The sequence below is a fragment of the Hyla sarda genome, chromosome 4 (genome assembly GCF_029499605.1).
Source record: "Hyla sarda isolate aHylSar1 chromosome 4, aHylSar1.hap1, whole genome shotgun sequence".
Classification (NCBI taxonomy): domain Eukaryota; kingdom Metazoa; phylum Chordata; class Amphibia; order Anura; family Hylidae; genus Hyla; species Hyla sarda.
The window spans coordinates 265,493,985-265,517,774 of record NC_079192.1 but is presented as its reverse complement, the minus strand read 5'-3'; the positions used below and the strand labels follow the sequence as shown (position 1 = coordinate 265,517,774).

At 41.9% G+C, this 23,790-nt stretch overlaps 1 protein-coding gene across 1 annotated transcript in view; it reads left to right on the top strand.

Moving 5' to 3' along the window:
- The window catches only part of TRHDE (thyrotropin releasing hormone degrading enzyme), a 670,942-nt gene that overhangs the window by 457,896 nt on the left and 189,256 nt on the right, over positions 1-23,790 (top strand). The gene's annotated exons all lie outside the window — the stretch shown is intronic.

The window sequence follows — 23,790 nt, the reverse complement described above, 5'->3', positions numbered from 1 at the left end:
TTGCATACACAGTAGAGACTAATGAACAATATGCATGCCTAATTGTTCTATCTATCTACTTATAATCTATCATTCTATCCATATCTATCTATATCTATCTATCTATCTATTGTTCTATCTATCCTATCTATTGTTACGCCGAGCGCTCCGGGTCCCCGTTCCTCCCCGGAGCGCTCGCCTCATCTTCGTTGTTGCAGCGCCCCGGTCAGATCCACTGACCGGGTGCGCTGCGGTCCCGCCTTCAGCCGGGATGCGATTCGCGATGCGGGTAGCGCCCGCTCGCGATGCGCACCCCGGTCCCCGTACCTGACTCGCTCTCCCTCGGTCCTGTCCCGGCGCGCGCGGCCCCGCTCCCTAGGGCGCGCGCGCGCCGGGTCTCTGCGATTTAAAGGGCCAGTGCACCAATGATGGTGCCTGGCCCAATCTTCCCAATTAGCTTAATTTGCTTCCACCTGTGCACTTCCCTATATCTCCTCACTTCCCCTGCACTTCCTTGCCGGATCTTGTTGCACTTGTGCCTAGTGAAAGCGTTCCCTTGTCTGTTCCTAGTCCGTGTTCCTGACCTCCTGCCGTTGCCCCTGACTACGATCCTTGCCGCCTGCCCCCGACCTTCTGCTACGTCCGACCTTGCTTCTGCCTACTCCCTTGTACCGCGCCTGTCATCAGCAGTCAGAGAGGTGAGCCGTTGCTAGTGGATACGACCTGGTCACTACCGCCGCAGCAAGACCATCCCGCTTTGCGGCGGGCTCTGGTGAAAACCAGTAGTGACTTAGAACCGGTCCACTAGCGCGGTCCTCTCCAATCCCTCTCTGACACAGAGGATCCACTACCTGCCAGCCGGCATCGTGACAGTCCACTACCTGCCAGCCGGCATCGTGACATCTATTCACCATAATAAGGAGAATATTACAATTTGCTCATTAAAATTTACTCACTAGCCAACAGTTACATTTCCTAGACAGAAAAGTACTAATTTAACTTCTTTTATAGGGGAAGTACAATACAAAATTCAACTTTTATATTACTACTTTTATATTATTACTTTTACAAAGGCATCTCCCCTTTCCTAGTCTTTGCATGTCTCTTACTTTGGGATTATAGAAGGAAAAGATTTAACAACCTCTCTTGGGATTTCATAAAGGAGATGACCTATAGCACATTTTTCTGAGCAGTTAAGTTACATTATATCTTTATTGACTTTTTAGAGTCTTGACTCTTCTTTTGCCTAAGTCTAAAATATGTCCTTAGGAAAAAATAAGTATGTAGAGTTCATAGAAGGAAAATGTTTTGCAAAAGAAGTTTACACTGTTTGGCTGAAATCGGCTAACGTTAATAATATGTCTGTGTATGAAAGTGCACAAAGTCTAGGTAGATCTCCTCCTAACTTTTTATTTCTGTAATACAATGGTCATTGTGTGGAGGAACCAACTAACTTCCATTTTCTACCTTGTAACTCAATCAAAACAAAACATAGATCACTTGTTGAATAGTCAAGATACATGAAAGAAGCTATTGCAATGCTATCTGTCAGATGGTGAAATGAAATGTATGGTATATTTTGTATGTAAACTTTATTTTGATATTCATTTTTTTATGACCTTCTACGTCTATCCTAATCCAAGATGACCTTCACAAACATTTGCCATTTTTATAATTTAATATAATACAAGACTTTAAAGGGGAATTCCAGTATTTTATTTTTTATTTTTTTTTATTTGACTATGCTACAGGAGCTGTAAAGTTAGTGTAGTTAATAATATAGTGTCTGTACTTGTCTCTGATGGTTGGTCTCGCATTCTTAGGTGATATTTGCTCTGGATGTTCATTTTTAACAGCATACGAAATGACTCCTGTCTCAGGTCTTCCCAGGGTGCAGTGCAGTCAAGACACGTCCTCACTAGTCAAGTGATGACAGGGAGTCTGTTCTGCTTCAATCACAGGGGATTTGCAACAGCTGTAGGTACCCTGGTTAGAAAGCCCTGGTCTTTTGCATGAAATTCAGCTCATTTGTGGTTCAATGTGTGGGGTGGCTGATGTGTGGGAGAGAGAAAAGTGAATATCCAGTTCACAAAAAGATTGCCAAAGCTTTATGGTAATCTCACAACATAGCCATTTAACCCAAAGACAAGTACGGATCCTTCCTAAGAATGTCCATTACCGTCTGGCAGGTACATACTCAAATCACCTTATGGTGGATAACCCCTTTAACTTGAAGAGAATTACTTTGTAATCTCACATTTGTAATCTCACACAGATTTGTAAATTACTTCTATTAAAAAATCTTAATCCTTCCAATAATTATCAGCTGCTGAAGTGGAATTGTTCTTTTCTGTCTAAGTGCTCTCTGATGACACGTGTCTTGGGAGCTGTCCAGAGTAGAAACAAATTCCCATAGGAACTGCACAGAGCAGAATAGGTTTGCTATGGGAATTTGCTTCTACGCTGGACAGCTCCCGAGACACGTGTAATCAGAGAGCACTTAGACAGAAAAGAACAACTCAACTTCAGCAGCTGATAATTATTGGAGGGATTATGATTTTTTAATAGAAGTAATTTACAAATCTGTTTAACTTTCTGGAGCCAGTTGATCTAAAAAAAAAAAAAAAGTTTTTTCCTGGAATACCCCTTTAAGTTTTGTCTCCCTACGTGTATGTTTCAATTGTTTAAAACGATTTTGGATGTCAATAAATTTGCAAGAGATCTAACATTACGTAAACACCTTTTTTCAGAAGAGAACGTAAGAGATGTTTGTGTAGATAGTGACAGGAGTGATATTGATATACTGTCATGCACCAACTTTATTGGTCAAAATAACCTGCTAATGTTGAGGGGTTTGGAAAAGAAGTCTGCAGGGACAGATAATAATGTCACAGGACGACGGTTTCATACCACCAACCCTGGTCTCTATCATGTGGCCTCCCGCACGGAGGCCCTGGATAGATACCAGGAGGTGGTGGAACGTGATCTAATTAGGTTACATGAGAGCAATTTCCGGGACAACGTGTCAGGTAATGTGAACAAAGCTGAAAAACTATTAAGTGAAAATTCTTACATAGTGGTGCGGAACGCTGATAAAGGCAGCAACATTGTTGTCCTTGACTTTGATCTATATTCTAAGTTGAATCATAACATGCTCCAGGATGAAAAGGTGTACAAACATCTGAAAGAGAATCCCACAGAATGGGTGAAAGTAAAAGTAAAAAAAAGATACTGAGGGAAGGAGTAACAATGGGAGTGTTAGATGAAAAATTGGAAAAATACTTGTTAGTGGAAAATCCACTAATGCCGGTCTTCCATTCACTAGCAAAAATCCACAAGGAACCCTTCCCCCCACCATTAAGACCTATCATGGCGGGGATAGGGTGATAGAGATTGGGTGAATGGGTAGACTTTTACCTACAACCCCTTACAAAAAATACACCCTACCCCGAAAATAAGCCCTATCTGGATTATCGGGGTGGGCTGCAATATAAGTCCTACCCCGAAAATAAGACCTAGGCAATGCCCGGGCTGCAAATATTAATAAACACATTTTAACTTACCTTCGTCCTCCATTCCCCTGTTGCTAAGGAACTGTTCTCCGCTGCTCTTGCTGCTTCCTGGTGTTGGGACGTCTCAGCGCCTCCAGCCTATCACCGGCCGCAGCGATGTCCCGCCTCTGCCGATGATAGGCTGAGCCTTCTTACATGACAGTGGGCTCAGCCTATCATCGGCAGAGGCGGGACATCGCTGCGGCCAGTGATAGGCTGAAGGCTCTGTGACGTTCCCATCCCCAGGAAGCATCAAGAACAGCAGAGAACAGTGACGCCGGTTCCTTAGAAACAGGGGAATGGAGGACAAAGGTAAGTTAAAGTTTGTTTTTTAATATTTGCAGCCCAGGCACAGGAATACAGAGTACAGCGCAACGGCAGATAATTATTTGGAGGAGGAGAGAAGCAGCGCTCGCGGGTGACATACGGTACGATTAGTCCCCTGATGTGGGGTGCAGTGCTGGGCTGATAAACCGGCGGGGGGGGGGACGTTGGGGGGCAATGTACGATATGTTTTTCAATGTACATACCGTAAATAAATAAGCCCTACCCTGAAAATAAGCCCTAGTGTGTTTTTTGTGACAAAAATTTATATAAGACCCGGTCTTATTTCCGGAGAAACACGGTATTAGGGATACCAGCCATACCATCGCTATGTTGGAGAATAATGGCACAATAAATATGCGTGGGTCTCTTGTGATGTAGTTGCCTTGTATCCTTCCATTCCCTGGAAAAAAGGGATGGATGCTTTATTTTTCTGTTTAAATAACTACAGTTCTCACTCCCCTGGCATCTCATGTTAATGGTAGAGTTTTTGTTAAACCATAACTTTTTCATGTTTGATGAGAGATTTTTCCTTCAGACCAGGGGATGGGGGCTAAGTACTCGCCCTTGTTAGCTAATATTTTCATTATATTTTGGGAAATATGATTTATCTTCTCTTCAAATAATCTTTTTTTTTTTACTGCAATCAATGGATGGATCGTTTCATAGACGACCTGCTCTTAATGTGGAAGGGTACAAGGCAACAGTACGACACATTTGTACAATACATCAACAACAATGACCTAAATCTTAAATTCACTTCACACTTTGATACTGAAAAAAATATATATTTTTTAATGTTAAACTATCCCTTAGTAAAAATAAAATAATCTTTAGTCCCAATCGTAAAGAAACAGTCACTAATTCTATTTTATTAGCATCATCATTTCACTCTAAACATATCACCCAAAATATACATATGGGGAATTATGCAGGTTAAAAAGGAACTGTACACAAAATTATACTTTTTTACAGCAAGCGGAACAACTTAACAAGAGCCTGGAGAAGAGGGGGTATACCAAAAATAATTTAGACAGTGCCATACAAAAAGGTAGTGAGAGACACAGGAATACACTAATAAGAGGACAGTAGAGTCTAAAAAATAAGTCAAATAATATCAACAGAAAACTGGCATTTATTACAGCATATAGTGCACAATTTGCAGCCATAAAGCACATAATTTCTAAGTATTTACCAGTATTAGAGGTGGATGCGGCATTGAGGGAAGTTATCGCACCAGGTGTGAACATAGTGTTACGCTCAGTGCTCCGGCCGCACATACTGGCCGTGAGCGCATGACACCGTCACCTCCTGATGCCGGTGGGGCTGGGATCCGCATTGCGAGACGTGCCCACATGCGAATCCCAGCCCGTCACTTACCTAGTGCTTCTCCTGCCTCCTCCTCTGCCTCTCTGCTACGGCTTGCGTGTCCCCATACCCAAGGGCATGTGTGCCGGAGCTTGGAGATTTAAAGGGCCAGTACACCCAATAATTAAGTGAACACCTGTGGCTCACTTATAAGTTCCTCCACCTCCCACACTTTCCTGCTTGTTCTTTGTTGCCCTAGTGCCTTAGAGAAAGCGTCTCTGAGTATTGCCTTGCCGTGTACCGTAGCCTTTGTTCTGTAACCTGACCTTGCTCCTATGCCGCCTGCCTACTGATCACCTGCTATGTTCCTGACTTTGCTACTGTGCCGTCTGCCCTGACCTTCTGCTATCCTGACCACGAGTATCCGTTTCCTACCTGTGCCTCGAATTTCCTCAGCCGCCTGTGTGGTCGAGCCGTGCCAGGGGTAGCGACCTGGGTGCCACCTGCTGCAGCAAGTCCATCCCACTTTGTGGCAGGCTCTGGTGAAAACCAGCAGCAACTTAGACTCCGCGTCCCTGGTACGGTCCGTGTCATCTGCCACACAGGTCCAGCGGATCCAATACCATCGGTGTTCCCGTCTACTGAAACGTGAGTGTTGCACATAGTTCCTAAGAAAGGACCGACTTTAGGATCGGTACTCTCGCCCCATATGTACAGGAGCAAGAGAGGCACCAGACAGGAAAATTAACACTGGTTTAAATATATTTGTAATATAGGATGTGGACATTTAAGATGTGTTTCTTGTATGTTTATGGAAAAATTGGATCAATTTACATCGTACCCTATAAGAAACAACATAAACTGTAATACAGAGTATGAAGTTTACTTGGCATCTTGCACACAATGCCGGCTGCAGTATGTCGGATCTACAAGCAATCAACTTAAGGCCCGCATTACGAGACACATCTCAGACATGAAGGGTCTCAAAATAGGGGTCTCAGCCTTTACATGTCATTTTGTGAGGTCCATGAAGGTAATACTAATTCACTGAGTGTTAAAGGTATAGAGAAAATCAATAGAAAACCCCAGGGTGGAGATATGAGAAGACATCTGTTGAATAGGGAAACGTTTTGGATGTTTGCCCTCAAAACGATCCACCCACAGGGCTTGAACCAGAGATTGGACCTCATTACTGTATACAATTTTTTTGGGGGAAACTATGTCTTTTCTGCACAACATGTTTATACATAATTTTGTTTTTACATGTTTAATACGTATGTATAATTATGAGAAATTATTATATTTGTGAAGCATTCAATATACCAGACTCAAAGCCGGACCATGTTTTCCAGCTGTTGGTTTTAACTTTGTTACATGGCTAATTTTTATGGGTATTTTAACATGTTGTGTATACTAAGAAACCACTCTATGTCTAAGCGCATTACTGTGTGAAACACGTCAGAGGTTTCATTGTGCCTGTTTTATCCTGTGATCCTAAATAAAGCGCAAATAATTTGTATCTGAACACCCAGTGCTGGACATTTGTTTTTGCTTGAACAAATAATAAACATAAAATATACTAATTAGTAATAAAAAAAATAGTGATGTCAATGTAACAGATAGATACTGCAACTACAGCAGATAAATTATAAAAAAAAAGTACAAGCTCAATGCGGTCATTCAGAACCTAAAGCTCCAACGGAATCAAGCTTTATAATCTAATGAGTTTCTCTGCATATTAAGAAGGCATGACGATCGCCACCTTGTGGAAGCTCCTTGACTCTCTCCAAGCCGGCGAACTTTAGAATGTTCAGGTCACTTGCGTGGACTTCCTTCACGTGGTCAACCAATTTAGGAGCACCTACTCCTGTCCTAATGGAACGTACATGTTCCCTAAAGTGGACATGGAGAGGCTGAATGGTCATTCCCATGTAAAAGAAGCCACAAGGGCATGTGATCACGTACACAAGGTAGGATGTGCAGCAAGTTATCAAGTCGTTCACACAGTGACTGTAGCCACCCAGTTTTAACTGTCTAGTGGATTGGTTTTGGGGACAAAAAGAACATGTACCATAAGAAAAGTTACCATTCGGTTTCATGTCAGTGAGCCAATCGCAGCCGCTTGACGGTACACCTTGGTTCAAATTGCCTGACTTTGTCAGCTTATCTCCTATGATGCGATTCTTCCTGCAGGTTACAAGGGGAGAATTCAAAGCAACCTTTTTCAAGTCGGCGTCAGACTCCAAGATGTACCAGTTCTTGCGGACTGTGCTGGCTATGGTGTTGTTCATACTAGGAGACGTCTCTTAAAGTCAGTAGCTTGCACCAAAAAGGCTGCGTCATCACTATTCACCTTTCTAAGTCAAAAGAACTGGAAATAGGGAATGTTATGCTTGGCTTGGATATGGCGAGAGGTGTTGAAGTGAAGCAGAGAGTTATGAGCAATGCTTTTACGTGGGCAAGACCATTCTGCCCCTCCATGTCCTCTTTCGGGAACATGTACGTTCCATTAGGACAGGAGTAGGTGCCCCTAAATTGGTTGCCCACATAAAAGAAGTTCACTGAAGTGACCCGAGCATTCTAAAGTTTGCCGGCAAGGCGTTCCCACAAGGTGGCGATTGTCATGCCTTCCTATTACGTAGAGAAGCTCATTGGATTATTAAGCTTGATGCCATTGGAGCTTTAGGTCTGAATGACCGTATTGAACTGGTACCTTTTTTATAACTTCTCTGCTGTAGTTCAGTGGCAGTATCTATCTGTTACTTTGACATCGCTATTTTTGGCATTAATATTTAGTATTTTCGTCAGTAAGTTTATTATTTGTTTGTTGTTTAGAATTTTGTTTTCATGCCATGACACTGTATCACATGTTTTGTTAGTAGATAACATGTTTACATTGCATTGACGTACTGCGATGACGTCTCTTGACGTGGCACCTTCTTATAATACCACGGCACGAACGGAAGTCGCATACCGGCTTGAGGAAGGGCTACATAGCGTGAAACAGTCTGTTTCGGTCCTGTCCCCTGCCTCCACTGTCGCATCTGCTTGTCACCTTTGAGATGCTTGGAGGGTGAGTGCTGTCCTGTGTTCTGTCTTTACATTGCTACTGAGAAGGCATTACACCGCCGGAACCAACTGCATATTGGGCCATCGTGTTACGTCCCTCCGCTACCAGAGAAGATAATGCCCTAGTCCTGCTAGTGCAGGACCACTTTTTTCTCTTCTCCACAAAGTAAAATTTAGTTATGTCTCTTAGAAGGCGAGGAAAATGAAGAGGCAAAAATGAAAAATGTGTAGCAGAAAAAAGAGGCTGTCTTAAAGGTGCTGCTCAAGGGACAATAAATATTTTATTTTTGACAAAGCGGATGACGCGTTTCAGCACACAGGTGCCTTCCTCAGGTCCAAATAAACAGTGCACTCCTTATAGATAGAAAAGAGTTAGGGTGCTGATATTAGATGCGGTGCTGGCGAGTATATCACTTAGGTGTGGTGGGGGGCTAACACCAAGTCGATATACACTACAAGGGAGCGTCCCCTGCCTTTTTCATTTTTTATCATAATTTTTATCATTATTTAAAGGGTTGTGTCCTTAAGGGGTTAATAACTTGGACTTACAGATACTTGAAAACAGACATAAAAGTGTGTCTAGCCACCTAGTATATTGTTGTCATGTTTTTATCCTTTTTTTAAATTTGGGATTTAAATAATATTCTGCGGAGCAGCTCTCTTTCCTATTTATAGAAACCAGTCAGTTTAATTGTATCTCTGTCTTTGGTTGAAGTACCACATCTAAGTGCTGACTGCAGTTGTTTGCTTCTTGTTTGATCATAAAGCCAGTTTTAAGCAATATGGAAATCCAATTTTATACACAAGCTTATTTCAATAAGGAAAACAACAAGAGAAAAGGCCTATTGTGTGCCAAGCCATTTCTTGTAAGCGGATTAGGAATACAAGTGCATAATATAAAAATAAAAATTACATTTTTTTAGGCAGTGACATATATAAGAACTGTTAAAGTTGAAATTTTATTATACATTTTTAACTTGCTAGAACTGATTATCCTATTGGTTAAATAAGGTGCACATTTCTGATACTTACATGTGTAAAGCAATTAACCTCTTGCAGTGCGGCCCAATGACCAACGATACGCCTTTTTACAACAGGCATTAAGGGTGTCTCCTGTGCAGGAATTGCGGGAGATCACCTGTCAACATTACTGCCGGGTTCCTTCTTTAACTACCAGAAGCAGAGGAACATAAATAGATTAATGCCTTGAATGCTGCAGACAAATCATGACCACTACATGTAAGAACAATTCTGAAAAACTGGAGGCATTCCTAGCGTGGCACAGATGGTGCAAGGTGTGTCATACTGATAACTTATGCTTGCCAAATGGTGTTGTACTAAGGGTACAACACCTCCATATATATGTAGACTCAATTATTGCGAGAGGGGACAGTTGTTTTTCTATCCACCTTTAGTCTGCAGCTGCTGGCCGGTCACTATATAGGATTTTACGGGGTAACCAACACTGATAGAAGAATATGACAGAATAATGGTGCTTGTCCTTAACCACTTGGAGACGCATGGCGTACAGGTACGCCCTGCATCCCGAGTCCTTAAGGACCCAGAGCATACAGGTACACTCGTGGGAATTCATTCAGTAGGCATCCCGTGCCAACGCCTGGGGGGGGGGTCCTGAGATTCAAGACCAGTGATCTGTGGTGATTCTGGGTGATACGGGTCTCCGGTGACCTGGTGACCCGGAAAATAAGGGGGATCGGGGCTGTCCAAGACCCCCCGATCCCTCTGAAGGCATAGGAGTGAGATGCTAGAGGTGCTACCCCTCCTATCAATCCTATTGGTCAGTCAGAAGCGACCGACCAATAGCAGATCGGGGGCAGAGGGGTTAAAGTTCGGTTCCCCCCTCTGCCCACCCACGGGCAGAGTGGGGGAACTGTGCTGGGACTGGTGCCGAAGGTCCCTTACCGGCGGTGATCCTCCTCTGTGCCCCGGCGGGCAGCGATCCACTGTGTGCGGCGGCGATCCTGCTACTGCCAGGTGACTTGTTGCCTAGCAACATCTGGAGGGCCATAGTTTACAGTAGTGTCTAAGCTGTAGTCCTCCATATGTTGCAAAACTACAACTCCCAGCATGCCCAGACAGCCGTTTGCTGTTTGGGCATGGTGGGATTTGTAGTTCTGCAAGATTTAGAGGGGTACAGTTTGGAGATCACTGTGCGGTGGTCTCTAAACCATGTCCCAATAAATCTTTCAAAACTACAGCTCCCAGCATGAACGAACAGCAAACGACTGTCTGGACATGGTGGGAGTTGTAGATGCGTGCCTCCAGTTGTTGCATGACCACATCTCCCAGCATGCCCTTTGGCGATCAGTACATTCTGGGAGTTGTAGTTTTGCAACAGCTGGAGGCACACTGGTTGGAAAATACTGAGTTACAGGGGTACAGTTTGGAGATCACTGTGGGGTGGTCTCTAAACCTTGGCCCTCTAAATCTTTCAAAACTACAGCTGCCAGCATGCATGAACAGCAAACGGCTGTCTGGGCATGGTGGGAGTTGTAGATGCGTGCCTCCAGTTGTTGCATAACTACATCTCTCAGCATGCCCTTTGGCGATCAGTACATTCTGGGAGTTGTAGTTTTGCAATAACTGGAGGCACCATGCCCAGACAGCTAGAAATTTTTTGGTAGCGGAGGCAATTGTAATACTCCACCCCTATGTAAATCCCTAATTTAGGCCTCAAATGCGCCTGCCGCTCTTTCACTTCGGAGCCCTGTCGTATTTCAAGGAAACAGTTTAGAGCCACATATGGGGTATTTCCACACTTGGAAGCAACCGCGGTATACATTTTTGGGGGCTTTTTCTCCTTTTACCCCTTATGAAAAGGTAAAGTTGTGGTCTACTTTTGTGGTCTACTTTTTTTAGTGTAATAAAAAAAAATACATTTTACACTAACATGGTTGCCCCATACTTTTCATTTTCACAAGAGGTAAAAGGAATAAAGACCCCCAAAATTTGTAACACAATTTCTACTGAGTACGGAAAAACCCCATATGTGGACGTAAAATGCTCTGCGGACGCACAGCAAGGCTCAAGAGTGAGAGCGCACAATGTACATTTGAGGCCTAAATTGGTGATTTGCACAGGGGTGGCTGATTTTACAGTGTTTCTGACATAAAAGCAAAAAAAATCAATACCCACATGTGACCACATTATGGAAATTACACCCCTCACAGAACGTAACAAGGGGTATAGGGAGCCCTAACACCCCACTGGTGTTTGATGAATTTTCATAAAATTTGGATGGGAAAATTTTAAAATATATATTTTTTTTCACAAAAATGCTGGTGTTACCCTAAATTTTCATTTTAACAAGGAAAATAGGAAAAAAAAGTCCCCAAAATTTGTACCCCATATGTGGATGTAAAGTTCTCTGCGGGCGCACTACAATGCTCAGAAGAGAAGGAGCGCCATTTAACTTTTGGAGAGAAACTTTGTCCGGAATTGAAGGCCACGTGTGTTTACAAAGCCCCCATGGTACCAAAACAATGGAACTCCCCCCACATGTGACCATATTTTGGAAACTATACCCCTCATGTAATGTAATAAGGGGTATAGTGAACATTTACGCCCCATGGGTGTCTGGCAGATTTGTTTCATTTGCACAGCCCACTGTTCCAAAGATCTGTCGAATGCCAGCGGGGTGTAAATGCTCACTTCACCCCTTATTACATTCTGTGAGGGGTGTAGTTTCCAAAATGGGGTCATATGTGTGTGTGTGTGGGGGGGGGGTTCCACTGTTCTGGCACCACGGGGGCTTTGTAAACACACATGGCCCCTGACTTCCATTCCAAACAAATTCTCTCTCCAAAAGCTCAATGGCACTCCTCCTCTTCTGAGCATTGTAGTTCAGCCGTAGTGCACTTTACATCTGCACATGGGGTATTTCCAGAAGAAGAAATGGTGTTACAAATTTTGTTGGGCATTTTCTCCTATTACCCCTTGTAAAAAAGTTAAATTTGGGGAGAATCTAGGAAAAGTCGTCAAACACCTGTCGGGTGTTAAGGCTCACTGTAACCCTTATTATGTACCTTGAGGGGTGTAGTTTCCAAAATAGTATATCATGTGTTTTTTCTTCTTTTTTTTTCTTTGCTGTTATGGCACCATAGGGGCTTTCTAAATGCGACATGCCTCCCAAATCCATTTCAGCAAAATTTGCTTTACAAAAGCCAAATGTGAATCCTTCTCTTCTGAGCATTGTAGTGTGCCAGCAGAGCACTTGATGTCCATACATGGGGTTACACATTTTGGGGGCATTTTTTCCTATTACCCCTTGAAAAATTGAACATTTGGGGAAATACAGCATTTTAGTGAAAAAAAAATGCATTTATAAATCTTTAAGGAAAAGTCGTATAACATCTCTGGGGTGTTAAGGCTCACTGTACCCCTTGTTACGTTCCATGAGGGGTGAAGTTTTCAAAATAGTATGCCATGTTTTTTTTTTTTTTTTTTGCTGTTCTGGCACCATAGGGGCTTCCTAAATGGGATATGCCCCCAAAAACCATTTCAGCAAAATTCACTCTCCAAAATCCCATTGTCGTTCCCTTCTGAGCCTTCTACAGCCCCTGCAGAACACTTCACATCCACATATGAGGTACTTGGGGTTACAAATTTTGGGAGGATTTCTCTCCTTTTACCTCTTGTAAAAATTCCAAAAATGGCTCTACAAGAATATGCGGGTGTAAAAAATATAGATTTAGAATTTTCTCCTTCACTTTGCTGCTATTCCTGTGAAACACCTAAAGTAATAACACACTTTCTGAATGTCATTTTGAATACTTTGAGGGGTGCTGTTTCTATAATGGGGTAATTTATGGGGTATTTCTCATAGAAAGGCCCCTTAAATCCACTTCAAAATTACCGTATTTATAGGCGTATAACACACATTTCTTAGGCAAAATTTTTTAGCCTAAAGTCTATCTCTGTGTTATACGCCGATAAGCCACTGCACTTCAATGATTTAAAGCGGGCGCTTTAAATCAATGAACTGCTGCAGCTTTTGCAGGTCCAGAGACCTGCCGTCACTGCCCGATTCTCTGCCCCTGCCTATCCTGGGGTCCAGAGACTGCTGGCACCGGTGCCCCTTTGCCTCCCCCATTCCCGGTTTTTCTGACCCCGCAGAAGCCCCCAGGAAAGGCAGGGGGAGAGATGCCGTCGCTGCCCGCTTCTCTCCCCCTGCCTTTCCTGGGGTCTGGAGCCTTGCTGCTGCTGCTTCTCCCCCCTGGCTATTGGCAACGCTGCCCCATTGCTGGCGCCGCTGCCCCATTGCCTCCCCCATCCCCGGTTTTATAATTACCTGTTGCCGGGGTCGGGTCCACGCTGCTTCTCGCTCCGGTGTGGCGTCTCCTGCGTCGTTGCTATGCGCTGCGCAATGACGAGTGACGTCGCGTTGAAGACATCACTCGTAATTGCGCCTCTCAGCGCATAGCAACGACACAAGAGACGCCACACCGGAGCCAGAAGAAGCGCAGTACCGACCCCGGCAACAGGTAATTATAAAACCGGGGATGGGGGAGGCAATGGGGCAGTGGCGTGGATAGCAAGGGGGAGAGAAGCGGCGGCAGCAGGGCTCCAGACCCCAGGAAAGGCAGGGGAAAGAAGCGGGCAGCAACGGCCTCTCTCCCCCTGCCTTTCCTTGGGGCTTCTGCGGGGTCAAAAACAGTGTATCAGGGTATACACATGCACACACATGCACCCTCATTTTACCAATGATATTTGGGTAAAAACTTTTTTACCCAAATATCCTTGGTAAAATAAGGGTGCGTGTTATAGGCCGGTGCGTGGTATACCCCTATAAATACGGTAACTGGTCCCTGAAAAATTCAGATTTAGAATTTTTCCTGAAAATTTTGAAAATTGCTGCTATGTTTTGAAGCCCTCTAATGTCTTCAAAAATTTAAAACATTTTAACATTATGATGCCAAGTAGACATAGTGTATTTGTGAATCAATATATTATTTATTTGGAATATCCATTTTCCTTACAAGCAGAAAGTTTCAAAGTTAGAAAAATGCTATATTTTCAAAATGTTTATGAAAGTTTGGGATTTTTTTTTTACCAAGAAAGGACAAAAATTTTAAGTAGAATATGTCCCAAAAAACAATCTCAGAATCAGAATAAAAGGTAAAAGCATCTCAGATTTATTAATGCATAAAGTGACAGTGATCAGAATTGCAAAAAATGGTCCTTAACCCCTTAAGAACCAAGGACGTACTGGTACGTCCTGAGTCCTTTCCCTATCTATAACGCGGGGCCACGACGTGGCCCCGCGTCATAGCGGGTCGAGCCGGGACCCGTGGCTAATAGCGCGCGGCAGTGATCGCGGTGCCGCGCGCTATTAACCCTTTAGTGAAAGTGAAATTATGCGGGTTAGCTCAGGGAGCTGTTCGGGATGCCGCGATTAGACATGAGGAGGGTCTCCTACCTTGCCTCCTGGTGTCCGATCGCCGAATGACTGCTCAGTGCCTGAGATCCAGGCATGAGCAGTCAATCGGCAGAATCATCGATCACTGGTTTCCTATGAGAAACCAGTGATCAATGTAAAAGATCAGTGTGTGCAGTGTTATAGGTCCCTATGGGAGCTATAACACTGCAAAAAAAAAGTGAATAAAGATCATTTAACTTAAGTTTAAATCACCCCCCTTTTCCCATTTGAAAAAAAAAATGTGTAAATAAAAATAAAAATAAACATATGTGGTATCGTCGTGTGCGGAAATGTCCGAATTATAAAAATATAGCATTAATTAAACCACACGGTCAATGGCGTACGCGCAAAACAATTCCAAAGTCCCAAATAGTGTATTTCTGGTCACTTTTTATATCATGAAAAAATGAATAAAAAGTGATCAACAAGTCCGATCAATACATAAAGGGTACCGCCAAAAACTTCAGATTACGGCGCAAAAAATGAGTGCTCATACCTACCCATACACGGTAAAATAAAAAAGTAATAGGGGTCAGAAGATGACAATTTTAAACGTATACATTTTCCTGCATGTAGTTATGATTTTTTTCAGAAGTACGACAAAATCAGACCGATATAAGTAGGGTATCATTTTAATAAGCCATAATATGGATTTTTATGTGCAAAATTGAAAGGGTTATGATTTTTTAAAGGTAAGGAGGAAAAAACAAAAGTGCAAAAATGGAAAAACCCCTGATCTTAAGGGGTTAAGTTGAAAATGGGCTGTCTCTAAGGGTTAAGGGTTAAATAATAAAATAGTATTTTATTCCATAAGAACAACAAATTTCTAACGATGTCGGGTTCGAAACATGTTCTTATGGAATAAAATACTAATTTATTATTCAACCATCCAGAACAAGCAATTGTAATATATATATATATATTGTGTGTGTGTTGCGTGGGATCAATTCAAAATTTTTATAGGAGCCATCATTTTGCCATAAATGCAGATAAGAAAGAAAATGAAATCCAGCAACTCACGGCAAAGTCCTAAGTCAGCATAATGAAGCCGCCATGGATAGCCGGGATGGTGCGGGAAGCTCAGAGGCTACAAACCTGTAGGTTTCCAGAGGCCGGAAGAAGTGCATCTGCACGAAACCTACCGGTCTGTAGCCTCTGAGCTTCCCGCTTCATCCCGGCGGCTTCACTATGCTAACTTAGGACTTTTCGGTAAGTTGCTGGATACAGCAGAACACTGCTAGCACAAAGATACAGATAAAACATGAAATGCTATATTGCTTCAATGAAAAATGAAAAATTTAGGTGCTTCGCTCATCATTTGGCCAAATAGCACCTCAATTTTTTTTTCATTGTAGCAATATAGCATTTCATGTTTTATCTGTATCTTTGTGCTAGCAGTGTGCTGCTGTATTCTCCTGATTGTATATATTTAGCCTAGCAGTGTGCACCTGTATGCTGGGTCCATGCAATACTTTGGTATCAGTATGTGCTGGCCAACTTATCTATCTATATATATATATATATATATATAGGGGAATATGCAAAGCAGCTCATTACACAACCTTTTCAGGTAGTGTTCCCTGGTATCAGCTAAGCTCCTGTTAAGGAATATAAAAAGCTGAACGGGATATATGCCAAGCCAGACTACTCCCCAAAAGGGAAGTTTCGACCCATCTGCAGACAGCTGTTTCGGGGTTTTTGCCCCTCGTCAGTACAGAGCAGGGTGATCTGGCTTGGCTGTGGTGAGAGGCCTGAGGCTTTAAAAGGGGTCAGTACTTTCCTCAGGGAGAGGACACCTCTTCAGGTGTAACAGAGATTCAGGTTAGGCCATTTAGCACTCCGCAGGCATTCTGGGTAGGGGAATATGCAAAGCAGCTCATTACACAACCTTTTCAGGTAGTGTTCCCTGGTATCAGCTAAGCTCCTGTTAAGGAATTCCTTAACAGGAGCTTAGCTGATACCAGGGAACACTACCTGAAAAGGTTGTGTAATGAGCTGCTTTGCATATTCCCCTACCCAGAATGCCTGCGGAGTGCTAAATGGCCTAACCTGAATCTCCGTTACACCTGAAGAGGTGTCCTCTCCCTGAGGAAAGTACTGACCCCTTTTATATATACCCCTTTTCCCATAAAAAAAACAAAAAACAAAAAACAGTGTAATCGTTAATCAAACAGCATGGTCAATGGCGTACACGTAAAAAAATCCAAAGTCCAAAATAGGATATTTTTGGTCACTTTTTATACCATAAAAAAATGAATAAAAAGCCATTAAAAAGTCTGATCAAAACAAAAATGGTACCGATAAAAACTTCAGATCACGGAGCAAAATATGAGCCCTCAAACCGCACAGTACGCGGAAAAATTTCAAAGAATTAAGATAAGGTGTAATTTTTACCGAAAAATGCACTGTGTAGAAACGGAAGACCCCAAAAGTTACAAAATTGTGTTGTTGTTTTTTTTTCAATTTTGTTGCACAATGATTTTTTTTTTTCCGTTTCACCGTGGATTTCTGGGTAAAATGACAAATGTCCCAGCAAAGTAGAATTGGTGGCACAAAAAATAAGCCATAATATGGATTTTTAGGTGGAAAATTTAAAGGGTTATGATTTTTAAAAGGTAAGGAGGAAAAAACGAAAATGCAAAAACTGAAAAATGCTGAGTCCTTAAGGGGTTAAAGTTGACAAAACTCTGACAAACACTATAATGTCAATAGACTAAATGGTCAATAGAGGCTGAATAGAAAAATGCCAGTTTAGGCCTAACCACAGTCAGAAGCAGGAAGACCCCTCTGAGTGTTGTCACTCCTCTGTTCCCTGCTCACCAAACATAGCCCTCCTCTCTGTCAGCATTAAGGAACTTAGGTGAAACCATTGTTTGTTGAAACCATAACTCTTTGGAAACCTGGTAATTGGTTCTGAAGTCACCAAAATGTCATCCAAAAATAGGAAAAAGTGTGAATTAAAGAAAAATAAGTAGATAACTAATACAGATAAAGCGAGTCCTTATATATAAAAGTAAGAAAGATCTGCTGGGAGCTGTAAATCACTGTTTATGTAGAGGACTGGAGCTTCTTCAGGGCAATGTACAAAAAATAAATAAAATCGAGCCGCCTCCATCTGGAGCAGCTATCCCTGGCACAGGTAAAGAGTAGTACAGAACATGTAGTACCTCCCTGTACTGTAGGGGGTGCTACCAGACAGCCAGTCAGTGCATGCACTTTAGTAATACAGGGGTTTTACCAGTGAATTGCCCATTCTGATTGATTGGTTATTCCATCCATTGACAGGTTTTTCAGATCTGGACTTTCTGTAGCATTGTATGTTGAGTCTTGTTTCATGTTACAATGGTCCAGAATAGACCATTGTATGTTGAAAATATTGTATGTTGAAGCCATTGTAAGTTGAGGGATCACTGTATATCGTTTCGAAGAAATCTATCACTGGGAGTTGCACACCAGAGCATGGTTTCTCAGGGTCTGGTTGCCTTGTAGGAGGTTCTGGAACTTCCAGTGACCTCATAACCTTGACATTACACACACCATCTTATGTGATTACACATGTACTTGTAAACATGATTCTTCTAGCCTTCCGAAAAACAGCCCATAGAGAGCTTTCTGCTCTCAGCCTTTTCTAGGTACAGTGCTTTACAGCTGCCCTATCCCGTAACTGTCTGTATATCCACTAACCACTTCAAAATGGTAAGTTATCTTTATCTGTTAAGTTTAGACATTTACAATTTACCTATTTGAAGCTAGACAGCTCCGAGTATGCTGTTCTCTGCTGAAATATATTGTGCTGACTGTTTTGGAGGCTTAAAACTGTTCATTGATTTTTTTTCTTCTTTTTCATCCTGTGTGACATACTAGCACAGTTTGTCTGTTGTTTGTGTTGTCATTATTAAAAACATAATTAAAATATTATAAAAAAAAAAAAAAAAGAACAAACTGGTACCTTACCCTGAATGTGCATGGTTACTCTGGGACCAGTGGACAGATGGGAGTTTAGTGCTGATGGTCACCAGTTGCTTAGCAACAGTAGCAAGGAGTTAACTCTCTGGCTTCAACTCACTTTTCTTACTCGGCACACAGTGGCAAATGCGGTGAACTAATAGTGGTAGTAGTGTATGTAAGCAGAAGCAGAACAGCACAACCAGCAGCTTCGAGGTGATGTGGCCCAATCACAGCCCAGGTCACTGGCAGCAGTAGTCAATACCAAGTAAAAGCGTCCCACAGAACTCCAGTTCAAGGTGAAAAAGCAATTAAGTTTATTTTCTCATATGTGGCAAGCAACGTTTCGACTGTCTGCACAGTCTTTATCAAGCATGCTTGATAAAGACTGTGCAGTCGAAACGTTGCTTGCCACATATGAGGAAATAAACTTAATTCCTTTTTTCACCTTGAACTGGAGTTCTGTGGGACACTTTTACTTGGTAGTAGTGTATGTGATATTAATTGTGCAATAAGGCACATGTTAACAGAATAACAGAACAGCTCTTTACTGATGAAAACTTAAAGGGGAACTCCTCCCCTAGACATCTAATCCCCTATCCAAAGGATAGGGGATAAGATGTCAGATCACAGTGGTCCCGCTGCTGTGGAGCCCCGGGATCGCCACTGCAGCACCACGCTATCATTACTGCGCAGAGCGAGTTCGCTCTGCACATAATGACGGGCAATACAGGGGCCGGAGCATCGTTACGTCATGGCTCTGCATCTCGTGACATCACGGCCCGCCCCCCACGGCGGTCGTCACGCCCCCTGCCATAGACTTGCATTAAGGGGACCGGCCATGATGTCACGAGGTGCGGAGCCATGACGTCACGCTGCTCCGTCCCCTGTATCGCCCGTCATTACGCACAGAGCGAACTCGCTCTGTGCAGCAATGATAGCGCAGTGCCGCATCGGCGATAACGCGGCTCCCCAGCAGCGGGACCGCAGCGATCTGACATCTTATCCCCTATCCTTTGGATAAGGGATAAGATGTCTAGGGGTGGAGTACCCCTTTAAGTACAGTCTCTTACACAACAGCACATTAGCACATGTGAGGGAATACCCCTTCTTAGCAGTAGTGTACTGAGACACATGGGAGATTTTAGGAAACATATTTACTGCTCTAATTTTGTATTTATGGAAGGGAAACAGTCCTGAAATATTCAACTAAAGGCATCTACATTCGTTGGTTCCAGTTGGTGGAATACAAAGACATTTAAGTACTCACAAAGTTTGAGTAGCAGTGTCCAACTGTAGGATGCCAGTCATTAGAAAAAAGAGGATAGCCACACTGCCATGACCTTGGCCTAAATTGTGTGCAGTTACAAGGAATGCAAAGTGGTCTTTGTACACCTTATCTTCAATTTCATAAATACCATTCCTTTTATGGAGGGAAAAATTCTCTTGTAGATGCTTGGTATCCCTTAAGATAGGACTCAGGAAATTCCCCAAAATGGCTTTATTGTTTTCTGGAGTCCAGAAGTTATCTCCATGTGTTCCCTGGTAGAGGGTTGAGGCCTAACTTTCTTTAGACGTTATCTAAACTGGGTTAAACCAGTCAACAGTGGCAAAGCATTGGTGCGCAAGCTTACCAAACAGGTTTGTCATAAACAAATACGGACTATAAGTTCCTTCCAAAATATTACCACCTGTATCTTAAAAACCTTTCATGAGGACTTTTCCTATGTGCAACTAAGAATATGTGCACATAGGGTATTTTTATGCTTATTTTGGAAAAAAGCATTCGTAAAATTGATGAAAATGTGTGTCTGTTTTTGCTAAATTTCTCTATTCTATGTAAGTCTATGGGAAAGTAGTTGTCTGTGCACACAGAATATAAAAAAGTTGTTATTTTTTTCCATCCGCTTAACCCCTTAAAGGAGTACTCTGGCGCGCACTGTTTTCCTTTTATCCCGTCCTTTTCTCTTACCTGCCAACGAGCCCCCGGAGCTCCGGTACACTCCGGTACAGGTGTTCGGTCCCCGGGCTGTATTCTTCTTACTTCCTGTTAGCCTGGCACGTCACACGGAGCTTCAGCCTATCACCGACCGAGGCAGGACGACTGCACTTTTTTTTCCTCCTTACCTTTTAAAAATCACAACCTTTTCAGTTTGGCACCTAAAATTCCATATGAGGGCTTATTTTTTGTGCCACCAATTCTACTTTGCAGTGACATTAGTCATTTTACAAAAAAATCCACGGTAAAATGAAAAATAAATCATTGTGTGACAAAATTGAAGAAAAAAATGCCATTTTGTAAATTTTGGGGGCTTCCGTTTCTATGCAGTACATTTTTTTGGTAAAAAAAATAACACCTTTTCTTTATTATGTAGGTCCATATGATTAAAATGATACCCTACTTATATAGGTTTGATTTTGTCTTACTTCTGGAAAAAATCATGCTATGGGCGACTGGACAATTTTTCCTCAGGTTTTGATAAATCTCCCCCATAATGCTTTTATTTTTGTATCCACAGGGCCAAGTGGGAGCTTGTTTTTTTTTTTTTTTATTGAGATAAAACATTACTATTAGTGAGGGAAATTATAAAAAAAAATTTAAAAAAAATGACACATTCCTATTCAAATTGATAAGTTGTCTGTGTAATGTAGGACAAGACAGGTCCTCCAGAGGGAATTGTTCTTTTTAAGGCTGGATTCACATATGTTTGGCATCCGGCAAAGGTGAACTCAACTCGACGCAACTGATGCCACAACTGATGAAAAAAGTGCATCAGTTGTCATCAGTTGTATGGCAGCAAGCTGCATTCCGGTGTGGTCCAACAAAATTGAAATGCTGGATGATTGTGAACTGTCCCTTTCAAATGAATGGGATCAGTTCTATCATCAGTTTCACCCCAGTGCACGCCATATGTAACCCCAGCCTAAGTACTCTCTGCTCTAGCCAAAAAGTGAAAATTCTGAAATAAGGACTCTCTACTAACTCTATAAAAAACAGTTTTTTAAGCTGAACAGCTCTTCGAAATGCCATATAGTCACCATATTCTTTGATATTTCTGGAGTTTTATTTTTGTCGACATTTATTTTTGGTCTCTCTATATAGCAAATGCATTTTATGCCAGATCTTGCTGAGATTACGAGTGCTATTTTGGTGCTGTAAATAGCCCTTGTAAATTCTGTTGAACAGAAGAGCACCAAATCTTTAAAATGGAAATAAAAAGCTAACTTAAGATAAAGGTGACATCTTGATGGTATTTACCATAGTCAGATCGTAGTTAATAAATTCCCCTGTACCTGATCTCTCCTTCTGTTCTCTCATTTTGAATTGACATCTGTTATTGATTTAAATACATGAGACTAGAGATGCTTCTCTGACACCAGCAAATACTACTGACTAGAGGGACTCTCTAAATTCCAGTTGTCTTCAAGTGACACCGCTCAAACTCCCTTGTGCACATTAAGAGTCAGAGCATTTTATTATTTGTAATTAGCTGGCCAAGTTGGCAAATACGTACAGCTAAAGGGAATCTGTGATCAGACATTTGTCTTGATGTATGTCAAATACATATCTCCCAGTGGTGTATTATTTTCATCCTTTCTGTATTACTAGAGATTTGTATGTTTTATTAACCTGTAAAATCTGTCAGTAAGAAACTGTGCTTCATTCAGTGGAGTCAAACATATATATAGATTCCAAACAACTGATTAGATTTAAGACATATGGCAGGCACATGCAAAAAATGTATTTACTTTCTGAAGGTTGTTGATAAATATAACAATAAATAACAGCAAATATTTGGTAGCTTGTAATGAAATTATAAAAAAAAATTATCCTTGTTCCCACTCTACTGAGGCTCACTGTTTATTTATTTATTTATTTATTTTTGCATTTTTTTGTCAAGATTTATGCACAACTTCAACAAAACAGGAATGAATTATTCCCTGAATTGTACAGAGCCACACTGTTTCTGAGACAGTTCCATGTACACTAGCAGACAATCACAACATTTAGTGTACATGGTTATATGCAGAAATGCCTTAAAGGGGTACTCTGGCCCTAGACATCTTATCCCCTATTCAAAGGATAGGGGATAATATGTCTGATTGTGGGGGGAGGGGTTCACCCAGCTTGGCACCCCAGTAATCCGCAAGCACAGAGCGAACTCCACTCCATGTCAGATTATGAGCAACCACCAGGGGCGGACTGACAACACTCAGGGCCCCCAGACCAAAAAAAAAGCAAGAGCCCCTGCGATGCTCTGCTGCTGGTTACACTTCTGCCCCTATTCTGCTCAAATCCCTCCACTAGCCCTACACACAAAATAAACAACATTTTATATATAAGAAACACATTAAGGTAGGTGAAATAATTTTCCATGACCAATAATACAAGTATACACAGAGTAAATATATACCACCACACAATAACTGGTTACTACTCTCATACTGTACTAAATAAAACCACTATACAAAGACCAGTATGCTATACAGGATCCGTATACTATATAAGCGATTATATACAGGACCATATAGCGGTAGATATCAGCTGTACACAGGATTTGTATAACATATAAGTGATTACATTTCACATGGAGAAAAAGATAGTCGGCGACTCACCAGTGTTAAAGGGGTACTCCGGTGAAAACCTTTTTTCTTTTAAATCAACTGGTGTCAGAAAGTTAAACATATTTGTAAATTACTTCTATTAAAAAATCTTAATCCTTCCAGTACTTATTAGCTGCTGAATGCTACAGAGGAAATTCCTTTCTTTTTGGAACACTGATGACATCACAAGCACAGTGCTCTCTGCTGACATCTCTGTCCATTTTAGCAACCGTGCATAGCAGATGTATGCTAAGGCCAGCATGGTGGCTCAGTGATTAGCACTGCTGCCTTGCAGTGCTGGGGCATTGGGTTCAAATCCCACTAAGGACAACTATAAATAAAGAGTTATTATTATTATTATAATGACGTCAGCAAAGAGCACTGCGCTTGTGATGTCATCAGAGAAAATTCCAAAAAGAAAATAATTTCCTCTGTAGTATTCAGCAGCTAATAAGTATAGGAAGGAGTAAGATTTTTTAATAGAAGTAATTTACAAATCTGTTTAACTTTCTGGCACCAGTTGATTTAAAAGAAAAAAGGTTTTCACCGGAGTACCCCTTTAATCTTCAA